The 16,232-nt window shown below is 46.4% G+C and overlaps 1 long non-coding RNA gene across 1 annotated transcript; it reads right to left on the bottom strand.

Moving 5' to 3' along the window:
- Nucleotides 1-13,487: 13,487 nt before the first annotated feature.
- Nucleotides 13,488-15,066, bottom strand: LOC115249919 (uncharacterized). The gene is made up of 3 exons (XR_003888527.1): nucleotides 14,909-15,066; nucleotides 13,866-13,985; nucleotides 13,488-13,715 (listed from the first exon to the last, which is right to left on the bottom strand). It is a non-coding gene; the product is annotated as an uncharacterized lncRNA (long non-coding RNA).
- Nucleotides 15,067-16,232: the final 1,166 nt, after the last annotated feature.

Here is a 16,232-nt window from a genome sequence, read left to right as displayed (position 1 = left end):
AGTACCAGACTCAGTGTAGTGGGCTTGGGCTGTGGTATTTATGTTTATAAGTATTATAAATATTTTTCCTGTAGTGAAGTCATCTGACATTTAAGAATCATACAGCCATGGCTGATTATGTGTGTGTGTGTTGGGTGTGTGTGTGCCTTTGTGTGTACTAGTGTGTTTTCAGGGGCAAACGGAGAACCCCACAGGGCTGGCAGCTCAGACAGAGTCATTATTTACTGACACACAATTGAAAGGGGGGCCTTAACAGGGTTACACTTGCGCACGCACACACACACACACACACACACACACACACACACACACACACACACACACACACACACACACACACACGTACAGGTGATTAAGCACCATTGTGGTCAGAACGTGCAAATAAGAAACTTCAAATGTTAAACACACAGAGCTACCTATTTGTACAACAGAGTACTATTTATACCTAATTTTAACTGTAATCTATTCACATACAGTACAGTGCCTCACCACAAAACCCCTGAAAGTTTGACCCAAATCATCTGTAAAATTCATTGTGTGTGACCCCGTAAACATATAAAGACACGCACGCACGCATGCACGCACGCACGCAGACAGACAGACAGACAGACAGACAGACAGACAGACAGACAGACAGACAGACAGACAGACAGAGATGAGGTTGAACAACAGCTACATTTCTCATGTGCATCAGGACACATCAACAAGCTTTTTTAATCTCCAGATTCATGCAGACTGTTTTATAGTAGTGCAAAATTGTAAAAAAAAGTGCACATTTATCCAAAGGATCTAACGGAAGCCTACCAGATCGACTCATTTGTCAAACTATAAAAAGCTTCCTTCTCTCTCTCTCTTGCAGTCAGCTTTATTAAATTACAATTGTCCTCAAGCACAGTTTAGTTTGCTATCACTCTTCTATGTTTTGGTTGAAATTAAGCCTTCTCTCTGTGCAGTAGATGCATTTATATAAAGAGGAAGAAGAAAAGTTGGAATCATTTTACTATCATAATGAGAACCACCACTCATTATCTTTCTAGAGTCAAAGCAAAGTTCACATTCATTCAAAACAGAACTGTCGAGGAGGGTATATTTTGAGACGCTAGCTGTTCAGAGAGCATTTCTGTTGCTAATACATTACAAAAATCTCCTCTGTGTGCGTTTGGGAGCCATTCTGAAATGTTATTGGTTAATGAGTCTTATCCTTAGTTTGACTCGCTGACCAAACCCCCGAGAGCAACTTGCATGCTAAAACTGCAAACACACACGCACACACAAACAAACAGATGCCGCTGGAGGCGGTGGTTGATGTACACCATTCTGTGATCGCAAGCCAAAGGGGTACGATGGAGAAAACAGAGAGAGAAAGAAGCCCAGAGAGTCAGCAGGGCTGAAATTACAGCCCTGTCACAGCATATCAGCGCCAATGGTTTGTGTGCATGTGTGTGTGTGTGCGTGTGTTTGTGTCGTACGCTGTACACATGTGGAAAAAGAAGTGTTGTGTTTGGCCCTGCCTCAAGACATCAACTGAAAATAAACAAACCATACACGCATGAATACCGTACACACACTGGTATGGAAGAGTTTGCATGATGAGGAACACACACACACACACACACACACACACCCACACACACACACACACACACACACACACACACACACACCCAGCCACACAACAGGGTTACCTCATATAAACAATCCCTCTATCATTACAAGTCATTGGACAGTGTTAACAGGAAGCTGAGCTGGATTCCTTCATGGATCCTATTCCCGGGCTCGCGGAGCAATAATGCAAATTCTGGGTCTCCATCCCTTCTGCTGGGTCTTTTTCTACTCAGAGGTCCAGTGAAGTCGTCGAAAGAGGCTCGAACAGCTCCTTTTCAGGCGTATGCAATTAGTTTATCAGTTTCACGCAATTAACCCATCTGCACCGCAGAATGACTCTGAACGTCTCTGGAAAACCATTTCGGGTCCCAGTAGTGGTACGTCCCACATGCGCAAATAGGCAGTCGACCCGGTGGGGTCAGGCAGCAAACGATAACGATGGAAGATGCTGAACGGCACGCCGGCCCTCTTGATGCACAAGAACCCCCAACATGGAATCACCTGCCCTTCTTCCTTCAGCCTGTTTGCTCGTGCAAAGCGAAACATGATTAATATAGATTAAAACTGAATTGCATTTAATCGGGATTCATCAAAATGAATCCACAGAACTCTTGTGATTAATCTGAAATCGATTTCTCAATCGCTTGACGGCACCAGTATAAACCCAAACGGTGACATAGCAGCCGTCCTCCTGAACACAGCTGCTGTTTCACTGAACTGTTGAATGAACACATCGTTCATGAGGCTTCACTAAATGCTAACAGCTTGTGAAGGAATCCAAGAAGGCCCTATTGCAGATCATCATTACTATTAGGTTTTTAATACAATAAGATACATCAGCAAAGAGATATAGCATATTGTATATAAAAAAACCTAATAGTAATGGTAATCTTTAAGACGGAACTGAATTGGACCCTTGGTGTAACAACACAGCAGGGACTCGGCTGCCCCATGTGTGTGCACACCTTCACGTTTGGAGCTATTGTGTTTATGGAGCAGCATATGTGTGAACAGGTGGGTGATGTCGAACACTATCAGCTCGTCAAGCGTGCCCTAGTTTGGCATTAGACAAAGGATCTTCTCTCGTGGTCTCTGTCCATGATTTGCCCGATTTCCTCTCACAATCCTAGGGTCTAAGCCTCACTGCTGGGCCCGCTGCCCAGGCCTGGAGATATTAACCTGGTACACTGATCTCTGGTCCTCTTTGCCTGCAGCCCCTCACACCCTGCAGCAGAAATGGAGGGCTGAGCACCGTAGTGTTGAATGCTGACCTTAACTGTTTTGTCAAGGTGCTAATTCATGCAGAAAAGGATGCCAGAATCTGCCGTACTACCTCCATGATGGATCTTTTGTGATCTGGTTGGGCCACATTTTGGTCATCTCTCTCTCTCAAGAGGACACACACAAAAAACAGTTAGTGAGTGTCTGCTAGTTACCTCTATTTCAGCATCATGTGCGACCTACGTGAAAATGAAACTCCTGTTGTGATGTGGAGAGGACTTTGATTGAATATAGATCGCTAAATGGTTCAGTCAGCTGAGCCTCCAAAAAGACCACACACAAGGAACAACCTTCAAGGTTCGGTGTCAATGTGAGTATGCAAAGGATTAAGGGGATTTTGGGGGGGGGGGGCAGGTGCGTCTCTCAAGGCCACTTCACAGTGCTTTGGACATGTCCTTGTAACTTGGACTCAATGTGGAATTTGTCAAGCTGTCGGTACCCCAAAACAAATCAGGCAGAAGTGGGATTTGAACCCATGCCTCCAGGAGGAGACTGCGACCTGAACACAGGGCCTTGGAACACTCGACCATCCTGACACATGGTGACATGGTTTTCCTGATTTTTTTTTTCCTTTTGGACCTTTACAATCAGCTGTTCCTCAGCCTTTGTCAATACTTTGGATTGCCCGTTTTCTGATTCTTCAAAGAGCAATTTACCTCCCTGCAAGATAAAAAAAAAAGTGAGATGATACCTGATTCTTCATTAGCTGATAAACCTTTTGAAAACAGGTCCCGGACCTGCCCCGACATCATTCAAGATGCGTTCATTTTGGACTTTGCAAATGTCAACATTCTTTATCTGGAATATTAAGAACTGTTTTAGAATCAGCTCTGCTCAAATACATTTCCTTTAAAACATTGTGAAATGTGATATCGTGACCTCGAACACAACAGTGATGGGAGCCAAAGTAAAAAAAAAAGCTCAATGGGAATTCAAAATATAGGCTGCTGTCTGTCCTGTGTGACTTGCGTGTATGTGTGTTGTGGTGTGTGAGCGAGCGCATGAGAGCGAGAGTGTTTGTTGACAATGATGAATGAGCTCTACATCAGAGCAATCTGCTTCTGCGGCTCCACAAAGGAACCACAAATCACTTCAGGAAACATGTTTGTGAAGAGGGCTCGCTCAAGATGTCTTGAGCGAGCGTTTCGTTTTTGGTGCTGGCGAACGCTGCACAATTTTCCCATATTGCATCAGCGGAGGCCCGTGCATCCCTGTTTGTGGCTGACGTTTACAAGCTCTAACACGTTTTCTCCATTCAACAAAGGGCGATTTAACACTTTTTAAATCTCAACATACTGTCTTAGGGTTCAAATGTTTTGCTCGCGTTTGCAGCTGTGAAAGCAGTCAGGCTCCTTCCTGGCGTGCAACTAACCGCGCTCTCAAGCCCCGACAGTAGTTTTACCCCAGCTACTGTAAATGTCTTCCTCAACATATTCACACACGAAATCTTAGCCACGGGAGTCGCAGCTCAGCAGGAGCAACACGTGAGTTCATTCTTATTTAAAACGTATTATTAAATTCTATTAACACGGGTGGGTTCGGTGTGTATTTCTGGTAAATAAAATCCAGACTGACAGTTACCTCTGCTCTGCGTAGAAGGGCAAAAGCCTGGCATGTCTTATCCCTGTGGGAAATATTCTCTCTCCAACCCTGGAAAGGGAGCGGACGCTCTTCCTTTCATCTCCCCTCTTCTCTGTCCTTCTTCATTTCCGATCTCTCCCCCTCCACTCGCCTCTCTCCCGCGCTCTCCAGTAGTACCTGTAATTTGCGCTAATCAGATCCTAATAGGGAAAAGCTTGCAGATGTCAGCATTGGTTAATTAATTCTCTCTTCTCATTTACTGTGCGGTTCTCTCTCTTTCTCTCATGAAAAGACAGAAAGAGTCATCATTTCAGCAGGTAATAAAAGTCTCCCACAGAGGATTATTATGCAGCCTGTGAGGCAGAGACAATTAACAAATATTCATTAATATGGTTGCATATTGAAGATTCTCTAGTATGAGCTTGTATCTGATATCACCTTAAATATGTCTTATATTTCAGTCACCTGCGAGGAGAGATGAGTGCAGGCAGATAATCATTGATCCAGTTTGGTGAGGTTCCATGCATCAGACAGCGATGCCTTGGGGCTTTCTGACAGGGTTTCACAGCGATTGCAACCTTTATTCAGCACATCCATGGCTGAACTGTGGAATAAAATGGCCAGAGTGCATTATGGTAAATCAGAACAATAGAATTGTGATGCTCGCTTTAGAATTACCACCTGATGACGCAGTGTGGTAATCAATTACCACCATCTATTAGACTGTCCCTAAGCTGGAAAGTGCTGCTGCATGCCTGCATCATTGTCCAGACATGAAGGCAAGACAGCAACAACTAACCATTTTTAATGAGTAGGAAAGCATGTTGAATGAAACATTTGTGAAAATCGACAGAAAACTTACAGACAACAATATCCACAATAGTGAAACCAGCCAGCAAGATAATCTGCTTAGGGTGGCAAAACAGTGAATATCAGGATTTACTGCTCAGATCTCTGAAAGGTATTGTTCACTATGTAGATCTCCCCTTGTCTGTCCCACCGTTTGGCCGTTTATAGAGAATTCATCCCTCAGGCGTCTGGATGAGACAGCCACCTGACCTGGCTCAATTCAAGCGAGGAATCAGTGACACTCCCCTGACCTCCCTCCACATGTTGAAGCTCTTGATCTTTAGACTGATGCGGCAAAGTGGAAAGTATGCAGTTCGCTTTAGCCTGTGGTGGCTGAGCTTGCATCATTATTTCATGAGAGCTCATCATTTATGAAGATCCTTCCCTCCGATTCTACGTTTTTCAGGTGCATTTAGAGCTCTGCAGCTCAAGAAAACAAACACAATCTGACAAAGCACCAGAGCGAACATATCCAGAGACTGAGTGAGCCCTTTAAAGCAGCGGGTTACACATTAGCATTGTCGTCAACTGCAGAATGCCACCGAGCAACAGCTCACAACACCCTTCCTTCTAACTGACGGGGTCGAGCTGGTGCACAGATGGAAATGAAATTCATAAAAAAGACAATTAAATTAAAATGACTGCATGGCTGTGCTATCCAGCCAGTCACTTCGGGCTGAATGCTAATGCTCGCTATGACTTGAAATGTTAATGAGATGGTGTGATGCTTTTGCTCCAACCCCTTCAGTCCAGCCGTATAATTGCCCACACAGGATTCCCTCCTAGTCGTGGGTATGCATGAAACAAATGCAGTGGAGTTCAAATATAGAAAAAAGAAATCCAAGCAGTTTTAGAAGGTTCTGCTGCCAAGCAGGAGAAACCAGTTCCATTGTCAGACAACAGCAAACAGGTGCATGATGGGAAACTGGGTCTCTGAAAGACAAATGAAGGATCATGATCATTCCCCACTGATCTTCCTCTGGTGCTTCATGGTTTTTAGAAGTGCTTCAAGTGTGACGGTGCCTGACGTCTCATGTCAGCTTTATATATCTGGTCCATCCGTTTCCATTAACCTCCACTTATTCCTAATCTTGGACATGCAGGGTGCAGGTCACCAGTCCTCAGGAGGCTTTTAGGGAGATACAATCACCAATAACACTCACTGTCATTAATAAATAGAAAACAGCTCAGGTGGAATGATTTGAAGGGCTAAAGATCACTCAAACGCTGCTATACACTCTTATCTCCACAGTTTATCCTTGAGAACCAAGCTGGTCAAAAATGGATCCGGGCTGCAAGTTCCCCGTGTTTCCAATCGCTTCGGCTTCATGCCGCGACCTCGCAGGACCAGCAATCGAAAAACCATTTTCGGGTCCGCTGAGGGCGGCGTGCACTCAGTTTCCTCCGGAACAGAAGCTTGGCGGTCATATATTGTGTGTGCAACGGCGGGTTTGTGAGGACTGCTGCTAAGTCTAAGTGACAACTGTGTCCAGAATGTCAAATAAAGTGTGGCAGGGAAAAAATAAACCTCAGGGTCAATCAGCCATCTGCTGTTCCTCTCATGTATATGTATGTATGCGTGGGTGTGTGTGTGTCTTTGGGTGTGTGTGGCAAGGTTGCATTCACTTTATCTAAATTTATGAGGTTATTGGTTATTGTTAGAGTGTGTGTGTGTCATAGATGTGTCTGAGTAAATAATTCTGACAGTTTTATTCCTTAACTGTTGCAGTATAATCTGCTATTACAGCATAATAGCCAATCATTCTGAATGGGATCTTAATGACTGTGTGTGTTTATGCCTGCTACAATAAAGCTAAATGGGATAAAAGAGTCTAAAGTGCTCTCGCAGTATGAGCTCAGTTGTTCATGCAGGTCATGAAAATCATTCTGATGTTTCTCAGGATGCAGAGCTCCACACTGGTTCCACATTCATACTGGTTTACATGTGTTTCCTGGGCTTGATGCACTATATGGCATATTACTGTTGTTCTTCTTATAATTATTATTATTCTAGGCTATGGGCTGGTAATCACTTGGCCTTTGTTTGGATGAATATAATTATTGCTGGCTTTCATGAGCCCCCTCAACCCCAGTTGTATGGCTTTAACTATACAGGCCAACAGAGTTTTGTACTAAATAAAGACGTAAGCGTCCATTTCCTCACTGACCTTTAGTTTTCTTCTCAGAGTTAACGATAATGCTGGGTGAGTAAAAATGAGAAGAGGCCACAAGAAAAGCATGCCAATGAGTTCTGGGGCATCCTTCATCTTTGCTAGAGTTCCCACTCCGTGTCTGCTTTTGTCTTCTTCGAGTACAGAGACCCGCCGATTCAGGGTCTTCAAACGGCTCGGCAACCGTTAAGATCATCCAATTCGGAGTCTTGTGTTCGTACGATTGCTCAAAAGAACGGGGAAGGATAGAAAGGAGTCAAGAGAAACAAAGGAGGAGGAGAACCCCCCCCCCCAGCCCGCCTGCTGTTACTGTCTGTTTGAGATGCTCCAGGAGATAACAGGGTCAGGGATGAAGGGATGCTCAGTTAGAGGACATGAAAAAAGAAAGAGAGGTGGGGAGAAAAAAGGAGAGACAAACAAGGTTGCCTCAACAAAGAGAGGTGCTCTGCAGTCGTTCACGTGTGAGGACGGCGGACGCCTGTTTGCATTCATCTGTGTCCCTGATGCATGATTTTGTGCACTGGAGTAAAGGTTGGTCTGTGTGTGTGTGTGTGGAGGGGGGGCGGGGGGGGGGGGGGACCTTCAGCATGAATTTCCGTTTACTGCAAGTTTATTTTTGGATTTCAGGATGCATTAGTTTTTCCCCATCTCTCTCTCTCCCTCTGTGTGTGTATGTGTGTTTTGTGTGTGTGTGTAAGAAAGAGAGAGAGAGATTTAGAGTTTTTGACTGCACATCACAACAGGAGTTTCATTTTCAAGTAGGTCGCACATGATGTTGAAATAGAGGTAACTAGCAGACACTAACCCAATGATGGTATTTGGACTGCAGGTGACCACAGTACATCTATGCTGTCATTTTGAAGCGTCACATGTTGGACTTCCTGTCAGCTGGCTGATTTCAGGATGTTTCCTGCTTCTTCTGACCTGATCATTCCACCTACAGATGCTACACATGCTCCAGCAACAGCCTCAGAGTGGGTCTGCCATGATGGAAATCACGTCAGTGAAAATGGTTATAACACAGTAACAACATGCCACTATGCACTGCCCCACAAGTGAACTCAAAAACAAAGTTTAATACCTTCACTCCAACAACCCACCAGCGACCTACTTCTCAACAACTGTGCAGAGGAAAGAGCAGAATCAGCAGCAGGTTTTAAATATATAAATAGCTGCAGGACAGCCAGTGTGTATACATCTTATTCTTCCCTAAAATGCCAGTTTCAGGAAAAAAATATACCTGGGAACATGTGTTACTGAGTGAGACTCTACACGTTAAACTAAAAGGCACATAGTTACCCTTGTTGTTATTGCTTTCTATTCCCAAGTTAATAGAATCCCAGTTTTGACATTAAAGCTCCTGGACAATGGACTCCCAGTTACCACCTGTAAATGCTCAGTAAATGTGGACCCAGGAGCAAAAGAGAAAGCCAGGCGGAGGTACAAAGTTCTGAATGCAGAAATCTTTCATCCAGAAGTGGGCAGAAGGTCATACAGCAAACGGATCGTGGATATAGGCAACCGAACCGACAAGGAGTGGGCAGGAATCCAGAAACAAAGAACAAACCAGGATGCGGGGAAGCAATGTGGCAGGAAGATGATCCTGAGAGGACGACAGAGCAGTGGGCATGTGTACTCAGGAGGACAAGACACGGGTGACGCAGTGTGGTAATCAATTACGGTGGGAAAAAGGAACGAAAAGGGGAACTAACTACAAGAATTCCAAAACACAACAGGAAGTCTACAAGAAACCATCCAGTGCAGATTGTGACAACCACCTGTTGCTGGGTCAGAGACATTCTCTCTGATGACGTACAGAGAGTGAGGGTTGGTCCTCAGCTGTCCACAGGGGCGTGTAGTGAGTCCTCCGCACCCACCCACGTAACAACATCATTAGATTCATGCAGGACACCTTAGTGGGCCTCATCTCTGGAGGTGTCACGATAGCTTACATGGAAAGGAGCCAGATGTTGGTGGGGAGCTGTGGGGACAACACCTCCAAGACAAAAGAGATGATTGTGGACTTCATCTCGGAGAAGGAACACAGCAGCAGCCAATCTGGGGAGTAGTTGGGAAGGGTACCTAAGTTCCTGGTTGCACACACAGACCTCAAATGGACCTTAGTGGTAGTGAAAAGGGCCCAACAGCACCTCCACTTTCTGAAGATCCTCAGGAGGATCAATGAGAAGAGGGAACTGCTGCCCGTCTTCTGGCGGTTCTCTAGCTGCACTGTGGCACCCAAAGAGGCACTATAATGGATAAAAACAGAGCCATAGCCATGATAAATGCAAACAGCTGACACAATTATGACTATTATCTATTCTATTCTATTAAGTTTAAAAATGTATTCCTTTGGTATTTCATTTCACGACATTACGCTGAGGAGAACTTTTGCTCCCAAAATGGAAAAACTAACCTGCGGTGCCATTTCCAGAGGGGTGCATTTCGACGGTCGCAGTTCATTAGGATTAAAGAAAATAGGCCCTGCTCGGCAAATGAATCATCTAAGATTGTTTTGGAAAAGTCCATCTCGCCCCACAACTATAATGAACATAATTTAGAGTAATTTCTATGATAAATCTAGTGCCTATTTCCACCTAATGTCTGCTGTCACGGCATCCTGGATGCAGGTTATGGAGAGGACAGGGCGGCAGAATGGACATAAATAGGTACAGTGGAACAATGAAACAGGTTTGATGAAAATTGACCCTGTTTGTCATCAACTGACATGCGAGCATGCGTGAGCGGAATGGCCGACATCGGCTTGTCGTCTCTTTCCATGTGTGATCCAGGCAGCAAATATCCTCTGATGACATTTGGGGTCCACTATCACAGAAGCATCTGCTCTTCAAGTCCTAATGGTCCATGGTTGTGTGTGTGTGTGTGTGTGTGTGTGTGTGTGTGTGTGTGTGTGTTGGGGGTGAGTCCTTTCCTTCTCTGGCAACATTACCTTGGAAATGGGACACGTGGAACATTTACCAGAAATTTATGTACCCGGTTAAAATCAGTGAAGATCTCCAAGGAATCTAAAAACTCTTGCCCCCCCAACAAGGTGCTTTTTTATAGAAAGTCTGGGGTTTCAGTGTGTTTTTAAAACACCCAAATAAATTATTAAAACATTCTTATAATGGAAAAGAAGGCTCCTGACGCAGAAGGCATGTGCGTGGGTGTTTGTGTTGATGTGTGTGCGTATGTGTGTGAGACAGACATGGAAGGAGACACATCCTGACAGTTTGTAAAAACAGCCATTTTATCACCTTCCTTGTCTTTCCTTGCTACCCTGACAGGGCAATTTGACTGCTTACCAAAGGCTCCTCCTGGGACTTTGTGTGTGTTTAAGATTTAAAGTGTGCTTCTGAAGCTGCTGATGGATTGTTTATGTGAACATCAGCTGGCTCTGATCACTAGTTTGCATCCTTCCTTCTCCTCTGGACAGAGGAAACGCAGCCCCTCAGGCTTCGAATGCCTAATGCAAATCTCTCAAATGTAACCTGAAATATCAGTGATTGACGGCAGGAATGACAGAAGAAGACAATGAGTATGACAGATGGAGGAAGAGGTGGGGGGAGGCAGAGGAGGAGAGAAGCAGAGCTTGTTGGATCCCAAAACAAAATTTATTCATCAGCGTGGAGTGTGAGCTGGGATGCTACTGCTGAATATGCCTTCAAAATGCAACGACACTATTGACCTGAGCGGCCTGATGACCTGCTGTGCACCTCTGTTGTGGTGGTGCACAGCAACAGCAGCAGCAGCAGGAGCAGCAGCTGCAGCAGTAACAACAGTAGCAGTAACAGCAACAGTAACAACAGCAGCAACAGCAGCAGCAGCAGCAGCAGCAGCAGCAGCAGCAGCAGCAGCACAGCAGCAGCAACAGCAGCAGCAGCAGCAGCAGCACAGCAGCAGCAGCAGCACAGCAGCAGCAACATCAGCAGCAACATCAGCAGCAGCAACATCAGCAGCAGCAGCAGCACAGCAGCAGCAACAGCAGCAGCAGCAGCAGCACAGCAGCAGCAGCAGCAGCAGCAGCAACATCAGCAGCAGCAGCAGCAGCAGCAGCAACATCAGCAGCAGCAGCAGCTGCAGCAGCAGCAGCAGCAGCAACATCATCAGCAGCAGCAGCAGCAGCAGCAACATCAGCAGCACAGCAGCAGCAACATCAGCAGCAGCAGCAGCAGCAGCACAGCAGCAGCAGCAGCAGCAGCAGCAACAGCAGCAGCAGCAACATCAGCAGCAGCAGCAGCAGCAGCAGCAGCAGCAGCAGCAGCAGCAACAACAGCAGCAACAGCAGCAGCAGCAGCAGCAGCAAGCACAGCAGCAGCAGCAACACAGCAGCAGCAGCAGCAGCAGCAGCACAGCAGCAGCACAGCAGCAGCAGCAGCAGCAGCAGCAGCAGCAGCAGCAGCAGCAGCAGCAGCAGCAGCAGCAGCAGCAGCAGCAGAGGCATCTGCCCTGGGCTCTGGAGCCAACATGCTTCTCCAGAAAAGAAAGTTGTATCGGAGCTGTGGACCAGTGTCCTGCTGCTGTTATTCACACAGACCGGTCAGGGTTTTCCCCCCGAAAAGGTGCACACGTCTTTTTCCCGATGACAGCTGAGATTAGAAGACACCTTTTCATGGATAATTCATGAATGCCTGCAGTCAACGCCTGGGCCTTCTGTGCTGCCATTGCTAGTTTTTGACATCATCCTTTGATGCAGTACAACAATATGTTTAAATGACAGAAGTAAACGTCAAAGACACGACGTATACGCGAGGTGTCCGTGTCTTGTTGCTGTTTGCCTCCGTCAGCCTTTGTTATTGTCAGAACACCTCTTAAAATCAGTCTGTCCTGACTTTATCATCCTTGTTTACCTCCACTCCCCCGCCCCCCGGCATTGTTTCCACCGTTTCTCTCCCTCTTCCCTCCTCATTTTTCAGCCTCGTATCTTTTCATCTCTGTTGTTCCCAGCTCACTGCCCGTACCCCCCCCCCCCCCCCATTGCCCCTCCCCTGTGACACGCTGCTGCTCAAACCATGTTTCTGTTCAAAGTTGAGAAAAGTTGAACTGATTGGTCAAGCCCCCCCAACACACACACACACACACACACACACACACACACACACACACACACACACACACACACACACACACACACACACACACACACACACAGACACACGTGCACAAAGGCAACGGGCTCTGCTGTGTTCGGCTTTACTTACCTAAAAACAAAAACCGTAGCCGGAGGCAAGAAGCTGAGCCTCGTGTTATTATGGTCGGATGAAGAGAAAACAGGGAAAACAGATTAAGAAAAAAAGAAATGACTCTTTTTGTCCACAGATTGGGGCAGAATTGAAGGGACTCCAAATCGTGTCCTCTACTTTATAGTCCTTTTCCTACGATAAGTGCAGAACGTGGGGGGTTTCAGGGAGGAAGAACTGGGTGAGAGAGGAAGAGGATGCTGTTCGCTCCACCCTACAAACACCTTCTTCATCCTCTCACCCTGTTTTCTCCTCCTCCGCCCTCTTGTTATTCTGGCCCATTGTTGATGAGATGACATGTGACACCGCCACTGGGGCTGCAGGTTTCCTCAGCCGTCTGCAGAATCACACACACACACACACACACACACACACACACACACACACTGGATATGTGCTGTATATCTCGCTCTCTTCCTTCATGCTTGTTGATGCCCCCATCTTGGCTAAGCTAGCCACTAAAGCTAAGGCTTCTTCTCTGATCCCTAGACACCAGGCTCACAGCCCTGAGCAGGACACGTCCGTTTGTCTGTCTGCTGCCTCCCTCATCACGCTCACAATAATAAACACCTCCCCGGAATTTGGTGCTGCCTCCTCCTTTGAACTGGTCCAAATCACCCCCATCTTGGAGAGGCCGTGATTCGTTTCCAGCAGAGCCCCAGACGGGCTGCAGAACTTTGCTGCTCGAGTTTTCACTTGCACACGTCTACAGTAGCTCTCCGCCCCAACCCCCACCCCCACCCCCTTCCACTTTCACTGACTTCCTGTCAAGTCCCAGATCCTCCCCTCTTCTTCTTGGTGTCCGGAGGCAGAGCTTTCAGTGTCACATGCAGCCGAGTCCTCAGGAACGTCCTCCCTGCAGACACCTGCAGACACCGGCTCTCCTTAAGCGGTGGACATGTTTTGAAGACGCCTCAAACACCATCTGTTTTCCTGAGCCTGCAACCTTTGCTGACTTTGCTCACTTCTGCTCCCTGACTGCTCGTCCCTGTGCATGTTAAGTGTTCTAGTCTTACTTGAAAGACACAATATAAATGTAAACTATATTTATGCAACTTGTGTACTTAGTAAGTACACATTACAATAAAAGAGCATAAACTTTTTTTAAAAAGGAAAAAAGGCAGAAAATTCTTTTTACCTTCACAAATCAAAATCGGATTCTTTGGACCTCGTCCTGTCTTTCGCTTCTCTGTTGCCTGCTCATCATTTCCTGTTGTCACTGCAGATCTCAGCTGTTCTTTATCAGCAGGTCCCGTCTCTGCAATAACGACATACGCTCAGTTAGCCTGAAATCTAATTTCAAATCCAGACAGATGGCATCCCGCATTAAACCAGGTCTTAGTCCTCCCGTCGAAAATCTGACAAAGTGGTTTTGGAAATGACAATATGAATTGCTCCGTTTGCCAGAGCAGGACACAGGGACTACAGGGAGTGAGAGGAAATAAAGACGTGAGAAATCACAGGAGCAAGCATCAGTGTGTGACAGGTCCATATATTTTATGTATCAGCTGTTAAGACATCAGCTCTCCATTGCTCTTAATGTCTGCTGCTCTTAAGCAAGGAGTTGTTTCCTTTAATTAGGTTAACCCGTTCAGACGTGCAGGTAGACACACCCACAAGCACGAATGTCTTAAAATGGACATGATTATGTATGACCTCTCCAAATACCAGCAAAATGCCAACAAGGAGCACAGAGGAGTCTGTGCAGCGCAAATGGACACAGTATAGTCGGACGGTGAGGGTTCTTCAAGTTCTCCTTCACTATAGGCGCACCACAAATGCACGTGCATGTTGGGAAATGATGGGAAGTCAAGGTGAAAGCCCTTCATGCACACTGACTTTACCTTTCACTGAAGACACAGGGAACAGATGCTAAACACGGAGAATCGTCCTGCAACCATCTGACCATCACTGCTTTCAGCCCTTTGCCTCCTGTCTATTCGCTGCATTTCCATCACAATGAGCGGAGCCGCCCTCTGACACTGTCACTGAACCCTAATGTCTCCAGCCCGCACTCATGCACGCGCACATGCTTTATGTAACTCGAATTTATGCCTCGGAGTGCTCCCCGGCGTCTTTGCAACTCTTCCGTGTGTTTGTAGAGAGAGCCGTGTTTGTGTGCGAGGCTGTCAGACTGTGTCCTCTGACGCTGTAATCCTGGCGCCTCGTGCATTTTCCTACCTCTGGCTTGTGTTTGTGTGATCCACGCTAACGCTGGACTCTGTCGCTACGTGAGCAGGTTGATTAGAAGATCTAAATGTGGCCTGTCCAGGCGCGGCACTTCCCGGAATACTGGTGGACATAAATCGTATGAAGCAAACATTTTTCGCGTTTTTGTAAAGTGGAGCTGAGCCACGGTCAAGCCAGAAGTGACCCCCCCCCCCCTTTCCCGCCATGTCAGTGCTTCTGCATATGTCCCATGATGCACTGGTCCCTGCGGGCGACAACTGATGCCGTCCAGCTCACAAAGCTGCATCAGCACAGCTGCGTCAACCCCCCCCCCAAAAAAATACCCCAAAAAATTATTTTCTTTTTCTTTTAAAAACAAAAACAAACAGCCAGCATAACGTGCTCAACGTGAGCTCTGTGACTGTTATTTATACAGAGTAAAACACATCAGAAGCCCAGATTACGCTCTGATCGTCACCACAGGGTAAAGCTGCAGCTATCAGTCGCGACCCACGAAGTTCTGCTTTGCGGTGAAAGTGTTGTGAACAAACAACAATCAATATTACAGCGGTGGCTTACCCCCCACCCCCCAACTTCATGCTTAAAATCTAATTTCTAGAAACATTTTAAGAAAAAAAAAATGGAGGCAAAGGCAAAATAGAAATATTCCACACACGAGTCGCTGTGACAGCGAAAATCTGAGCAAAAACAGTCAATTTCCTGCAGATGCAAGCAGACTAGTAAAGCCTCGGTAGAGTTCATCGATCCATCGGACACATCAGAGCAGACAGTGGATGCAATTGATTAGCAATGAGGAATAAAAGCAGCAATGAGGAATAAAAGCAGCAATGAGGAATAAAAGCAGCAATGAGGAATAAAAACAGGACAACGCCCGAGTGTCATTTAGGAAAACAAACTCTCCAAAGTCTCGAGAGAAGGTGGAACTCGGGGAGTGATGAAGAGGGCGTTCAGGTTGTAGCTTCCTGTTCCTGCAGGACAGGACCGTGTCCAGGGGGGGCTCTCCCAGCTGTGCTCCACATGTAAACTCCCCCGGAACAAGTAAACCCGGCTATAAATAATAAAATCTGCTCCCATTTTTCCCCAGGTTGTTCCTGAGCTCCCCGTTCCGCTCCGCGGATCTCGACATCATTAGAGACGCTCTGTGTTTTACATCTTTGAGTTACATCTGATGATGCCGTTTCTGATTGTTGCACAACCGAGCGTCACTTCAGCTCGACCGGAGCGACAGGAGACAGCGAGGAACACCTGACACAAATCATCTCAGGTGCGCTGGCAATGCTGCACATACGCTCCCATGCACAGGCACATATATGTT

This window comes from Takifugu rubripes, chromosome 5 (assembly GCF_901000725.2).
Source record: "Takifugu rubripes chromosome 5, fTakRub1.2, whole genome shotgun sequence".
Taxonomy (NCBI): Eukaryota; Metazoa; Chordata; class Actinopteri; order Tetraodontiformes; family Tetraodontidae; genus Takifugu; species Takifugu rubripes.
Note: the sequence above shows the minus strand (reverse complement) of the source record. Positions and strands in the feature narration are given on the sequence as shown.